The 15,531-nt window shown below is 46.4% G+C and overlaps 1 protein-coding gene across 4 annotated transcripts in view; it reads left to right on the forward strand.

Moving 5' to 3' along the window:
- The window catches only part of CLEC16A (C-type lectin domain containing 16A), a 645,672-nt gene that overhangs the window by 249,567 nt on the left and 380,574 nt on the right, over window positions 1-15,531 (forward strand). The window lies entirely within an intron of this gene.

A 15,531-nucleotide genomic window follows, 5' to 3' on the forward strand; every position in this document is an offset into this window, starting at 1 on the left:
CAGTTGTAAATGTTTAATGATTCTGCTTTCATTCATATAAGTTACCCTAGAGTTTTGGCCTAATTGTTTTCTTTATGTAGCATTTGTGATTACAAAAGTCTCTCTCCATGTGCTCAAGCCTTCAGTCTTACAGTACATTTATGGATACCTTGGATAGATGATTATTAATGCCTGCTTTCTAAAGTTACTCTTTTGTTTTCCCCATGCATTTCATTCATTAAGCATTATTATTGAATATAAATTTCCTGTACTCCCGACATCTGTAACAACCTTTTAGACACCGGGTGACAGTTGACATCTATTTCTGCTCAATAATAAAATAACTCTATCCAAGTTTTGGGAGTTGTGTTTTTATGCTCAAAGCCTCTTCCTGGTGGAGAAAAAAACCTTTTGTCTGACTCCTAGTAAGGCCTTATGATCTTTCATTTTGTAATATGTTAATAGAGACTATATTCTCTCCAAAGTTTAGTCCAGATCGGTCAGTGCAGCATTCTAGCCTTCTCTATGCAACAAAAACATATCTGTCTGGAAACCCCTACATTCTCAAACGCTTTAGTGGTTTTGGTTTATCTGTTTCCTTTATGTGGCCAGACATTCAGAAAATAGACTGTTAAAATGATATGCAGGACATTAAGGGTAGCAATCAGTAGACATTGCAATCTCTGTAATTTAATCCATGTTGTGATATTTTTGTTCTCATTTTTTGGGAGAAGTATGCCTTCAGCTTTTACTAATGTTGGTAGAAGGACATCGGTTAATGTCAGTTATTGTGAATGAAATTGTTATGCCTTTAAAGCATTCTAGAAATGTTATGGAAAGCACTGGAAAGTATTCTGTGTGGAATGCATGAATGGTTATTTTTTTAAGATGATGTCCACCAATGCCATCTTGGCACTTAATTGAAAAGGACTGTGTGCCTTCCAAAGAGTATGTGAAGCTAGTAGATTAATGGAAGTCTTTAATGGCCTATGAAAGATAGCAAGTTTGGGAATGTTCCACAAAGATAAAGGGAGTTGATGCCATAGTTTTGGAGCTACCCTAACCTAGAGACAAGCCCTTTAACCCTAGGATTTTTTACCAGTTGTAGAGAGGCAGATCTGTGTCTACACCTTGGTTGATAATGGGTGGTCTGGGAACACAAGTTACTATGAACCTTGCCATGAAGGATTTGATGCACCAGACAAATAGCATACAATTCAGTTCTACGAGCAACTGGCATCCAGTGTAATCTCTGCTTGCTTCGGACACAAGGGCATGTTTCTGATGGTCAACCACCAGTCTGACATCCCTGTTTTGAAATCAGCTGAGTCCTCCATATGTTCTTATTTGGAAGTCCCAGATAACAGTCACTGGCATAATTTGGCTTTGCAGGATAGCGGTGCATACCTCTATATTTCTTATCTGCAGAAGAAATGGAGGATCTTTATTCAGTCGTCTTAGATGATGAAAACTTGCTGAATAATCTGACCTTCCAAGTGGGAATCCTTGTAAAGCTGAAAGCCCAGAAAACGTCTAGAAGATCTTCTTGTGGGCAATCTAACAATCAGCTGTGTCATGTTCTGTTCTGAGCAGGAGGTTCCATAGATGTGAGCTTGTGAGTTGACTGGTGCTGTAAGACCACACTTTGGCTGTGACAAAAATAAACCTGCTCTCTTCTTCGCTGTGGCTAGCGTCTTTATTCATAACATTTTCAGTGAGGTCCTTTGAGAGTTTCCACACTATGGAATGTGCAGTTTGGAAGGTAATGACAATGCAACAAGGCTGCCCACATGATGCAAGGTAAGTGCAGTAAGGTTGTGTGCCCGCCCGCCACTAGTACAGCTCACTTTCGAAGTAGTGAAAGCACTCGTGCAGAGATTCAAGTACACTTCAGCATATGATCATGAGGCTACAGTTGATTGGTTAGACTTACCAATACCCATAGAGGAGGCACATAAGCATCATGAATACGTTTCCCGAGTGAAGCATGGAGTGGAAAGCTCTGGTGATGATGTGGATGAATCCTCCAGTAGAGGAAAGAGCATTGGCAAGCAACAGTCTTCAAAACATCACAGAAAAAGTGCAAAGGAATAAAAAAAATTGTTAAGAAAGAATTATCATAAACAGGTAACTGGCGCTAGAGGGCCGGCGAACAAGATGGCCGCACCCTAAGGAGGCTCTGTTAGCCCAGGAGCACCATCCTTAAGAATCCTGCACTATCAGGCAGCAAAACTATCTAAAACTTGAAACTATGCCCCTAGGACGCTTCTGAAAACCGTTATACCCCTGAATCAGCTTACAGGCAGCTTCTCGGATGTGGGATGCCGTGAGACCCCAGCCGCGAACTGCGTTGCAGTGCAAGATGGCGGCGAAGCAGGCTATGTAACCTACTCTGTGGGGGCCACTGCTACTGGGGGTCAACGGCAGCCCTCGCGTATCCCTGCCTACAGAAGCATTCTGATACCTGTGGGTGGGTAGCGGAGATGCCGTGCAGTGTCGGCAAGGCCGGTGCTGGAGTGCGGCTGCTGCAGAGACTCGCTGACGTGGAGCTGGGCCTCTGAGTTCGGCCGGGGCATGCAGAGCAGAAGCGGAGCCTCAGTGCCCCGGCAACCAACTTTGTAAATACCTGAGGGCTGCCAACGAGATAACTCGGGTTGTTGGAAATCGGAGGTACACGCTGTGTACTTGCCTGCTGCCAGCGCGCTGAGGACCATGCGGTGATGTGCTGGAGCTGCAGGCACTATTTGACACTGGAGTAGGAGGCTTACAGTAATGGATTCCTGCCCGATGCGGCATTGAGAGCTCTGCGACGTAAGGCTGCAGACTGGGAGTGGTGGTGAGAGCGCCCGGCCTAGTCTGCGGCCTTGGTTTCATTGGGCTACTGTGATGTGAGCTCCTGGAGCATCGGCCTGGGCCTGCTGCGAAGGCACGAAAAGTAGCGCCTGGGTCTTGCCATTTGCCTTGACCGGGGTGGGGTCTCATACCGGTCCCGTCGGCGCTGCAGTGGTTGCCTGGCCTGGTGGCGCCTGACTTGAACCGCGGCCTTCTGGTGCAGTGCGGTGCAAATGAGGTGAGCAGGCTGTGAGACGGTGCTGCTGTGTTGGACTGGGCGCTGCTGGGCCGGGTGGCCGCTGGTGTGCTGGGGGGCGGTGGTGGTCGGCTGAGGGCCCTGCATCCAAAAAATTAGGAGCCCCATAGAGACAGCGTCGGCGGGGGGGGGGGGGCTGTGCCTAGGTGGGGGAAGAGGCTGGCCATAACAAACCTCACGTTGTGGAGCAGAGAGGCAAGGTGACTCGGCCGGGCCTTTCGTTGCCCCCCTCCCCACACAGTATAGGTAGACTCTGCGAGCAACCTCTGCGAGCAACCCCTGCTGTACATTCTGAAGGCTTGGCTCACACCGCGCAACTAAATACATCATGGGCCGAACAGAGGGCAAACAATCCGAGCTGCATTTCTCTGCACGCAAGAATGCCTCCGATGAATCCAAAGACACAGCCTCACAAAGAGTAGAGGGTGCCCCTGCCTCTACTCCCCTACAAGACTCTGATATTAAGGCATTGCTGTTAAATATGCACCAAAGTCTCATGTCCATTGAATCCAAAATGGACGCCATAAATATGTGCATGGACTTCATTTCACAAAAACTAGAAAAACGTGACGAACGCATATTGAAAACTAAGCAGCGCATTTCTACAATTAAAGATATCTCTTAAGTCAGCAACGAAAAGGTACTACGCATGGAGAAACTGCTCAAAATCATTGCTGCAAAGAATGAGGACTTAAAAGCGCGCTTGCGCATAAATAATTTGCCCGTCGTGGGGGTCCCAGAGTCCACTGCTATGGGACGCATGAAAGACTATGTTAAAAAAAAAATTGCTGGAACTCTTTGGCGCGGACGTATTCGCTAAGGTCCTGGTGGTCGAAAGGACCCACCGATCTTTGGCTCCAAGACCGCTGCCGGAGGCTCCTCGCAGCCCTATCCTGGCACGAATACTGAATTATAAAGATTGTGACACGGCACTGCGGATAGCCAGAGAGAACACAAGACTTATCTTTTGATGGTAACAGAATTTTGATCTATCCGGACTTCACCATGGTGGTAAAGGAAGCACAGAAAAAAATTCTGCTGATCAAAAAGAAGCTGCAGCTTGCCAATATACAATTTTCCGTGCTCTACCCTGCCAGATTACGTGTTCTTCACCGAGCAAAATTGCATGTTTTCAATAACTCGCAGCAAGCCCAAGATTCTTTGAAAATCGCCTTGCGGCGCTAGCCTACACCCCGAGATGGAGACCCAGGCTCAGGTCGATACTTACGGGCTCCCGAAGAGGACTAATGGTAAAGTGCATTATTGCAAGAACTGCGTCCGTAATTAGTGAGACTATACAGACTGATAAACTGCATGACAGCGGGAAGCATGGATGTACATGCACGGCTCTAACCAAATTCTAAAAATAGTGGTCCTTATAAAGGCGTCATTAGCTCTGATAAGTCTGCCATATAATAATGTTCTCCTGGGCTCCCTCGCAACTGCGAGGTGCGCTGACGGTCCCTCTGGCGCACTTCCCCAGTGGGAATTCTCCCACGACACATGTTGGGTATTAGTAAAATGTCACTAATACCGGTTATTTTTTCTATTGTTGAGTGCCTTACTTAGGCCAGTTATTGATTGGGATGGGTGGGTTTATATTCTCCTGTGGGATTGGGTCTCAGGTGTGGGCGGTGTGTGGGATAGGTTTGTTCTTAGTGAACGTGAAGGTATTGCACTGCACAATCTTGAATGTACGTGGATACGAATGCATACGCTTTCTGTCACACAACACTATATTATCGGCATCAGATACACACTCGGCCCCTCTGAGGGTCTAAAGGAGTGATGGCTACCGTAGGTCCAGATAAAACCCCTATTTTTCACTTTCTGACATGGAATGTACGCAGTCTTGGAGATCCCTGCAAGCGTAGGCAAGTTTTAGGATACCTAGACCGACACCATGTCCAGATGGCTATGATACAGGAGACGCACCTAAATCCTCAAGTGCCAAATAATTTTGGTAGAAAATGGGCTGCACACAGCTGCTTCTCCTCTTTCTCCACATATGCCTGGGGCACGGCTATCCTTGTGAAGTCAGGATTGGGATACTACCCATTAGGAAACTTACAGGACACTCGGCAGATACAGCATCATGTGGGGAAGGCTGGCTGGACACACAGTTACACTAGTAAGCTGTCATGCACCCAACATCGATGATCTGGGATTTTTGGATACATTGTGGAGTCACATCCTGGAAATATGATCCACCTTTATTGTATGGGGAGGAGACTTCAATCTGGCATTAGATCCCCTGGCTGACCACTCCCCCGTCCATTCACATTCACACCCCCAGGCGACTAAACACCTTTCAAGTATCATAGCTGATCATCAACTGTTTGATGCATGGAGGGTTCTTCACCCAACGCAAAGGGAGGGCACTTTTGTCTCCAGGGTGCACTCCAGCTGGTCGAGGCTGTGCTATTGATTACTTTTTGCAGGGCTAAATATGTGTCTCAGAGAGGTTTCACATTTGGCACATACCCTCTCGCATCGCTCTCCAGTACTTATGAAGCTTTTGCCGCCAGGTAACGCATCCCCATATTGGTCATGGGGGCTCCTGCCTACGGCTCTGCTGGACACAGCATTCTGTGAAGAGATACAAGATATGCCAGGAGACCATTGAGATTTTCCCTCGCAACGTAGATAGTGTGGCAACGGTGGCATGCGTATGGAAGAGTTGTAAAGTTACAGTGAGGGGATTGTGTAAAGTTAAGAGTGGGTGGATCCTTAAATCCATTAGAGGCACCCTGCATAAGTTAGAGAGAGACATAAAAAGACAGAAGAGACAATTGCATCCTCTCCTACCCAGCACCTTCAGTTGAAACTCAAGGAGCTACTCTGAATATACGGCTGAATCAGAACCTGAATCTAAATTTCGATCGAAATACCATGTCATCAGGGTGTAAAGGGAGGGTGAACACCCTGGTAAGGCCCTAGCTGAAGTTACCAGACTCCCTGGGTTCACTAATCAGGTCCTGGAAATACTGGATGAAGAAGCCCACAGGCACACTGATTCAAAGGAGATCCTCAAATTATTTGCCAACTATTATGCGTTAATATATCACACGCGAGAGCGTGGCACACCAGACATAGCATCCTATTTTGAGGATACCGCTCTTGGTTGGATAAGCGATTCCCGTAGAGAATTCTTGGCCGCTGAGATTGAGGAGGATGAAATACGGGCTGCAATAATAGGTCTGTGCTTGGGTAAGGCCCCGGGGCCTGATGGTCTGCCTGCAGACTTTTACAAATGTTATATTGAGCAGCTGCCCCCCCCTACTTAAGCAAGTTTTTGAGGAATCCAAAGAGGTGGGCACTCTCCCCCTGTCGATGCGACAAGCCATGATTATATCACTGCTTAAGCCGGGCAAAGAGGCCATCAGTTGCGAAGCATATAGACCCTTGTCACTGATCAACTGTGACACCAAGATTTTGCCAAAGTAATTGCCAACAGATTATCCTTGCTGATGGATGGGCTGGTTCTTCCGGACCAGGCGGGCTTTGTGCCAGGCATGGCTACCTCGTACAATCTGAGAACCACCTTTGCGTTATTACATTACATTGACCCAAAGATCTCTGCTGCTGGGATTTTAATAGACGCCGCAAAAGCGTTTGATTCCCTTGAGTGGGCATACATGTGTACTGTATTGGGCAGAATGGCCCTCCCCCAACCGTTCTTAGGGTGGATAAAGCGGTTATACTCTCAGCCTGAGGCAATAGTGCAGGACAACGGGCTATACTCTGACCCTATTACCATTACTAGGGGCACGCGGCAGGGATGCCCACTATCCCCGCTGCTCTTCGCTCCGGCCATTGAACCCTTAGTTGCCAAACAACATAGAGATTATGCAATCCAATATCCCTCTTGTCAGATACTGATATCATTGTATGCTGATGATATCACCCTCTATCTATGCAAACCAAGCACCAGTCTTAATCCGGTCCTCCGGGAATTCATAATATTTGGCGACCTCTCTGTAATAAGACTCAGTTAGAGCAAATCCCAGATCCTTCCACTCACTCCCAACACTGAGCAATTCACCCCGGATTTCCCACTAAGATGGTGTGAACACGAAATAAAATATCTGGGCGTGGTCATCACTAGGGACATAGAGACAACCCTTCAGGCCAATTACGGTACAGCGATTGAAACTATCTGCGCCTGGGTGGAACGATGGATCACACTGCCACTCTCCCTAGCTAGAAGAGTGGCTTTGATGAAGATGAACATTTTGCCCAAGCTCCTATACTTGTTCATCTACATACCCTACAATCCAGGGCTACCTTTCTTTAACACTCTTGGTCCTTGCTTATCAGACTGGCATGGGGCGGGAAACAGCCCTGGGAGGGCTGGAAAGTTATGACACAGCCATTTTCCAGGGGGTGGGGGGGGCTTTGAGGCCCTGGATATGGAACTGTATTATCTCAGCACGCAGACCCATTATCCTATATACTGGCTCCACCTCCCCTTTATTTGCCGCCCCTGGCTTTTGAACAGGGATGCATGCTGCCTACGCCCCTAAATTCCTTTCTGGGAACTCCGGTCCCCGGAGAGGGAGTAACTCACCACTCGGTAAGCTGCACTAATCATGCATGGAAGCGACTGGCTAAAATAATGGACAAACTAGTGTCATACTCTCCATTACTGCCACTCCTGTATCTTCCATTTGCTCCTGTCACTCAAGAGGTTCCGTAAGCAAAGCCTCAATGTGTGGGGGAGATCATCACTATGAGGGACAATTTAATGAATAACTGAAACTGTTGTCTGGGGATAGGGCCACTCCCAGATGGGGCAGGGGGCGTGCTCCCAAATTCAAAGAATGTCTCACAGATTTCACATACTGTACGGATCAACTCGCGACCTACACAGATCTCCTTCCAGCCCCATCCTGCCCTTGAGGCATTTGGGAGCCACTGATAGAGTACCTAAGGGAACATTCAGACTGATAATATGCATGGCCGGCTGGTCGTACGGTATGATCACTGAAGGGGATACCATTGGGGTGGGGGAGGTGGGAGGGTGGTATGGGAGGTCTCTTACAATGGATAAGAGATTCATGCATTAGAGGGTATTGATGCTCAACCATAGCTCAATATATTTGTAAAAATTAGATCCGATGTCTCACTGAACTCCTGTTGTGCCAAGCACTAAAACTATCGACACTATAAAACTGCAAGACCACTGTATTTATGTGCCACATCATATGAACTATGCATTCATACGTCATTATGTAATGTACTCTACCTCTTTGTTTTTTTTGTTTGTAATTCTAATAAAAATATGTTCAAAAAATAAAATAAGGAGGTAACTGTTAAAAGAAAAAAAAGAATTGCAGTGTCCCTAAGGTGAGAGTGTTAACCTGCACTCAGGTTACTTCGAAGATTAAATAGGACAAAAGTGATGGAAAGTGAAAGTAACATCATAATCCCATCACTTTTTCTTCCACAAGCTGTACCGCCTCCCATCCAGTTGGAAGATTGGCTAGAGAGTTTTGAAAATGTCTTATACCCATTAGATGGGAAAGATTTTTGATCAGGCTGTAAGAAAGTGCTTCTGTTAAGAGCCTTGGGAAAGGAAGGGCAACACATCTTCAAATATTAGCCGGTTGCTGTGAAACAGAATAGACATCCACTAACCGATGTGTTCAAGAAGGCCAAGGCCGAATGAAGACGAGTTTTGTCAAGAACATCCACATAGCTGTGACTGTTCACAAATTTTATAATCAACCACAGAAATAGAATGAAACAGTACATAAGTCTGTATCCCATGTATAGTAGTTATCTATTAAAATGCCAATTTGGCAAGGTGACAGATGAACTAATCAGAGATTAGTTGATAGTCCAGTGTTCTAGCAAAAAGATTCAAGAGATTTTATGAGCAGCTAGAAATCCCTCACTCAAAAGATACCATCCCAATAGCTAACAAAGTTGAGGAGTCTGATATTGTATGAGAGAAATGAGAAAGATGGATACCAAGAAATATGGGGGGTGTGCTATTTGTAGTTGAGAAAAACAAAGGTTCTGGTAAATTTGGTAGGGAAGAGCACATGCGTCACATCAAGCACAGGTGCTTAAGATAGGTGCTATGATTCAATAAATTCTAATACAGGGAATGCTTGGGGAGAAGCAAGCCTTTAGAGGGTGCCGCAGGTGTGGCAGTAGTTTTCATAGCCCAGACTTGTAGAGTTGTTTTGCAATTAACAAGTAGTGAAAGAGATGTGGGAAGAAGGTATATTTTGCATGGATCTGCACTGAAGGAGGTATAGGTAAATTGCCACAGTTTTGCCCACATGACCCGAGTTGTAAAGAATATTGTGTGTGAATTATACAGATGAAGTAAAGAGGTAGGAAATGTAGGCCAAGTCATAGCTTGTTGGAAATATTAAGGACATTAAAATAACTGTCAATGTGGTTTCTGTAAGCATCATTATTCCTGAGGAGACGTTCCACAGAGCTTGAAATGAGGTAATATTAGAGACCGCAGATATTTTGCCAAGAGGGTACCCAGGGAGTGAAATTGATATAAAAGGGTATGTGGAGGCCACTGTAGAGTTTAGTCAAGGTAAGGTATATGTGTCTGTGGAGGGAACTCTAATCCTCTTTTACACATGCAATGTGCGCATCATAATTATTGCAAGAGCTTCTGATGAAGTTACGGTTGTAGAAGATACTACTTCGGAGGGATTAGAAGAGATGATAAGAAAGGCAGGGGGTGTGTTCACAGAGAACCAGGGCTTCCTAAGAGGCTATGTGAACAAAGGTTTTCATTACATTTGCACAATTCGTTCATAAATACTTGTGATTTCCACCACCAACAATAAAAGTAGAATCTTAAGGTACTGAGCTGGAACGTAAATGGGTTGCGAGACAAGGTCAAGCGCAGTGTGGTGTTGCAATACATCAGGAAACAGGCATCGGACGTGGTCCTTGTTCAAGAGACCCATCTGGTGGGCCACAGTTGTAGGGCACTAAATAGATGGGGGTATAAGTTAGCGGCGCATGCGGGCTTTACCACCAGCTCCCGTGCGGTAGGAATAATGGTGCGACACTCCCTTCCCCTCATGATCTAATCCATTTGGACAGATGATTTAGGAAGATATATAGGCATTACGGGACAGTGGGAAGGGCACACGATCACCTGCCTGTCAGTCTATGTCCCTCTGGGAATGCAGGCTCGGACATTTAAGGACCTTGGAACAGTACTGCTCTCACTGCCAGACTGCCTATTGATAATGGTAGGAGATTTGAACTTTGTGGTCTCGGGAGAACTAGACAGAAGTCCTCCACGAGATGTGGGAAAGGGGGCGAGATGGTTGCCAGATTTCCTGGAAACACTTGGTTTAGCAGACGCATGGAGGGTGTTCCATCCAGACAGTATCCAACACACAGCTTTTCACGAATAGACTACATTATCTTCCCCTCCACACAACTAACGAATATCCGTGAAATAAGACATCTAGCTAAGGGTATCTCCTATCACTCCATTCTGGACGCAGGTAGCGCTGGGCTGGAGGGGGGAGGGCAGGGTGGCCCCTATCAACCTGTGGCACCTCCGAGACCCCGCTGTACACAAGGCCCTAGTAGAGAGCATGGATAACTATTTCCAAGAGAACGAGGGTACAGTTGACTCCTCCCAGATACTGTAGGAAGCATTTAAAACGGTGCTCCGAGGGCAGCCGCTCTCCCTAATAGCAGGTAAAAGGAAAGACAAAATGAAGGACCTGGTGAGTGTGGAGAGTGCTGTCCTTGACCTGGAAAGAAGTTTGGAGGAGGGGGTTACGCCCAAAAAGACACATGCCCTACTGCTTAATAAATGACGAATACAAGGCCATAGCAACGGATAGGGCGAAGTCTGCTGCATGGGAATCGGAGGGCAGTGTATATGACCTTGGAGACAAGGCCGGGAAACTCCTGCTGTGGTTTGACAAAAGAGAACTGACTTCCAGATTAGTGCTGGAAATACTTGATAAAGATAGCCACGTGCTCACAGACCCGCAAGCAATAGTGAACACTTTCGCAGCCCATTATAGTATCATCTACGAATCGCACATGCAACAAACTGAGGAGGACTCACAGTCCATGCTCAGGGACATTGTCCTCCCTCACCTGCCACCCGAGAAGCATGCACTCCTAGACAGCGAATTCACTAATGATGAAATAGCAATAGCGATTAGAAGCCTCCAAGCGGGCAAGGCATCGGGCCCCATCGGCCTACCAATAGAGCTGTATAAACTAGCACCAGAAAAACTGCCCCCTTGGCTGAGGGCTATGTTCATGGAGAGTAGGGAGCAAAGAGAGCTGCCACTAGACCAGCGTGTAGCCACAATAGTAACAATCTACAAAGAGGGCAAGTCCAGACTGGTATGTGCATCATACAGACCCATCTCCCTTCTCAACACAGAACCCCAAATTCTCTGTAAGGCGCTGGCCAACCGACTGATTAAAGTGATCGGTGACCTGGTCCACCCGAATCAGTAGGGCTTCATGCCCCACCGAAATACAGCCCTGAACCTCCGGCGATTACATGGAGTGATGGGGAGGCTGGACACGTTAAGAGAACCGGCAATCTTAGTCTCGTTAGACGCCACAATGGCATTTGATACTATAGAGTGGCCCTACCTGTTTGCCGTATTAAAGAAGTTTGAATTTGGGGAGGGGTTCATCCGATGGATAAGGCTCCTTTACGCTAAGCCCTTGGCGCAGGTCGTGGTGAATAACAGACGGTCTGCGCCGTTCGAGCTGGGACGTGGCATTAGGCAGGGGTGTCCCCTCTCCCCTCTTCTCTTTGCCCTGGCGCTCGAGCCCCTAGCGGTGTGGATTCGAAGAGACCCGGTCATACGTGGATTAAAATGGGCCCAGTCGTGGGAGGACCGCATATCACTATATGCGGATGATATCCTGTTGTTCCTGGCCGCCCCCAAGAAGTCGCTGATAGCAGTGCTAGACATTCACAATTTTCGGGAGATTCTCTGGTTACTCAATTAATTGGAGTAAATCCCTACTGTATGTACTGCAAGGGGACCGCCCCGCGATTCCAAGGGACTGCCCAATACATATTTGGTAATATACGTGACGTCTTACCCCCAACTCCTAAACAGCCGGAACTTGGCCCCGCCCTTGCAACCGTTGAAACGGGACTCAGCGGCTTGGAGGGCTCTCCCTCTCTCTCTCCTGAACTATTGTGGGATGGTAAGCCTAGGATAGCATTACATAAACTCACACTCAAATGGTATGACGGGGGTTTCAGCCTCCCCAATCTTAAAAAATATTATTGGGCGGCCCACCTAGCGGCGATAAACCAATACATCTACCGTAGAATAGACGACCCGGGCTATGCTATGGACCGCTGGGTACTCCAGGGAGGGAACTATTACAGAGCCCTATATTCCAAACCGAAACGTTTTGCCCTGATGGGACCGACGAAACACTCAGTGCAGATCTGGCAGACGGCCACTAAGAGTCTAGGTTGGGAGCAGAAATTGACTGCAACTACACCTCTTTGGGATTCTGAGATCCTAGGAGACCTTTGGAAGACAAAAGGTTTCGATAGGTGGGACCTTATCAGGATCTCAAACATTGGCGATGTATGGGTTAAGGGGGCAGTGATATCATTTCCTGAACTGCAGCAGAAATACGAACTCTCAAACACAGAGTACTTCCGATATCTGCAGGTCCGCCACGCATTGCAGTCACACATACCAATGGGCCCCTCTGTCCCGGAATATACTCCTCTTGAAGACAGATTGCTAGACGGCTACCTACCAGAAAAGACGATATCCCTCACCTATAGCAAATTGATTAATAACGTAGCCAAGCCTTTACAAGATCTTAGGGCAAAGTGGGAAAGAGACGGACTTAAGCTGGACGACGAGGAGTGGCAAAAAAAAATCTTATTAGATTGTTGTTCCTGCTTTAAACTAACAGTGTGTTACCTCACACATCTAGTTAAGCATTTTTAGCACGTTACAATCCAATGGTGTTGAATGTACATGCATAAACACGTTCTTAATGATGACAATGCTAAAGGTTGAACTGTCAGGACCCCACAAGTCTTCCCTTCTGCTTGGAGAGTAGCCTCGCAGGGATGACATGAACAACATCCGCTGTCTCCCACCTCTCCCCTGTCCTAGTATATTACCTGACCGGGGTGGTGGTGGAGGCAGGGGGAAAGAATCCTAAAAAGGTGGTGCTGTTGTTTTCAGAGTGAAGGCCTGGTTGAATATACCCAAAGGAGATGTAGGAACCCCTAGTGGAATACTGCCTGTAAGTACAAACCAACAGACGATCAATACCACCCTCACAAGCACACATACATACACGTCTTGGAAAGGTAGTCCGGGGGAACAGCTATAGTCACCTGGGATGTGGCACTCAGATATGGTATGGTGTATGACCTTACACACCAAAGGAACACGGAACATAAGGTTGGCGCACCTGCGCTGATGAAAGAAGTATCAATATAGTAGATTCCAATCAAATGAAAATAAAGTACCAAGCGTTCCTGCGCTACGAACAAAACGGGGCTGGAGAGGCAACGCGTTCCTGCGCTTACCCCTACTCCACCAGGTCAGAAAGAGCTTCTGCGCTTCTGCTACGATAAAGTGGCTGCTCTTGTGGCCATGCGCCCCTGCGCTTGCCACGCCAACAAAGAACTACACTAGCGCTCCTGCTCTGGTGCGGACAAACTGGTAACAGACCCTTTCGTGAAGGCTGACTTAATCATCGGTAACGCACTCCTGCGCTTACCGCTGTGCCAGAATGTCAGAAGATGCCAAAGAAAACGAGAAGGGGAAAAGGCAACGCGCTCCTGTGCGTGCCTTGTACAACTAGGACTGAAAGCGCTTACGCATTTAAGCTCCGCCAGAGTCTCGGTTTTCATAACCATGCGCTCCGGCGCGTGTTAAGCAAGGAAGGCTGCACCGGCACTCCTGTGCCGGCATGAATGCTGCAAATTCCTGTTTCCGATGGAATTGAGGAGGAAGTGATTGATCCAAAGGCTCCAACTACGCCTCGGTCAAATCCAGGATGAGAAGCACTGGGGGCTGAGCACCACAGGTCCTTATGCAGTCTCACCCGGAAGTGCCCATGTGGTGACCTTAGGTTTTGCTTCCTGGTTATGGAAGCTAGACTGCTGAACCTACATGAATAAGGGTCACACACACGTAGGCAAAGGGTCACACACACGTAGGCACACACACTGGATCCATGACATGAACATACATTTGCATATCATTTTTCTCCTTGCAAATCCGGCTATTATTCACGCCAAAAGATGTCCCATATTAACTGGTTTCTGCTTGTACCTCATATTATACAAAGATTAGTGCATCACAATTCTGCCCCAGTGGTCAAAGATGCTCATAAATGAATTGAGTCCAATACTCGTATTCTGACATTATTTAGCCCATGTACGTCTGGTTTAAACAATTCCACCCTAGTGGGGCCTTCCTCCTAGTCATACTCTCACAATATTGCTGGGAACTACACAAATCATCCAATGTAAATCAAAAACAAAATCTTATAATGCTCACCCAGCTGTCCTGAACCTACCAAGATATATTCAATCTCTCTTCCAGTTGTTCTTTCATCTGGTGTCTCCGTGCTACCTACAACAATAAATAACAGTACAAGATCAGTACCGATCTTCTATATCTCGTGTCTAAAAACCTTCAAACTAACATTCCAAAATTAGCACACTAATAAAATATAGGAAAGTTTATATGTGAAAAGGAAGTATATCTCCATACTGATAACTAAATCATATCCTAAAAATCTCACCAGAGAGTTCTGCCTACCCTCGGGGGACTGCTAATTCTTCATCTTTATTGAGACCCTCAGGGTTCATGGTTCTGTATTTTATAATCAATTTAGACTCTAGCCTGCGTAATTCCTGTTAGGAATCCTATCCAGTACACAGAATTGCAGCAGTCTTATGTCTTTATTGTGTAGTTGTTTAAAGTGCCTGGCTATAGGGTATTGTTTAACCTTATTTGTGATTGCTCTCATGTGTTCTAAGATTCTTTCCTTAGCTTTATGGATTGTGCTGCCAATGTAAATCAAGGAATATGGGCTACTTGATGCATAAACACAACAGTAGGAGTTGCAAGTAAGGTGTTTAGTAATGATTTAGGGCCTTTCTTCCTTGGATAGTTGTATCTGCTTACTGTTCATACTGTATTTACTGGCTTTGCACCATTCATAGATGTAAAATCCTTGTATATCATTAGTACTGTTCTTTGACTGCACAAGGCTATTACTTAAAACATCCTTCAATGAAGTATAAATTTGAAAGGCTACCTGAGGATTATCTCATATAGATTTAGACAAGATTTCATCAGTCTTAAGGACTTCCCAAAATGTTATAAGACATCTCTGTACCTCCCATGCCTGGGTGCTCAATGAAGTTATAAATTTCATAGGTTACTCTTTGGTCTCGTGTTTTACCTTTGGGATCAATAGGC

The sequence above is a fragment of the Triturus cristatus genome, chromosome 10 (assembly GCF_964204655.1).
Source record: "Triturus cristatus chromosome 10, aTriCri1.1, whole genome shotgun sequence".
Classification (NCBI taxonomy): domain Eukaryota; kingdom Metazoa; phylum Chordata; class Amphibia; order Caudata; family Salamandridae; genus Triturus; species Triturus cristatus.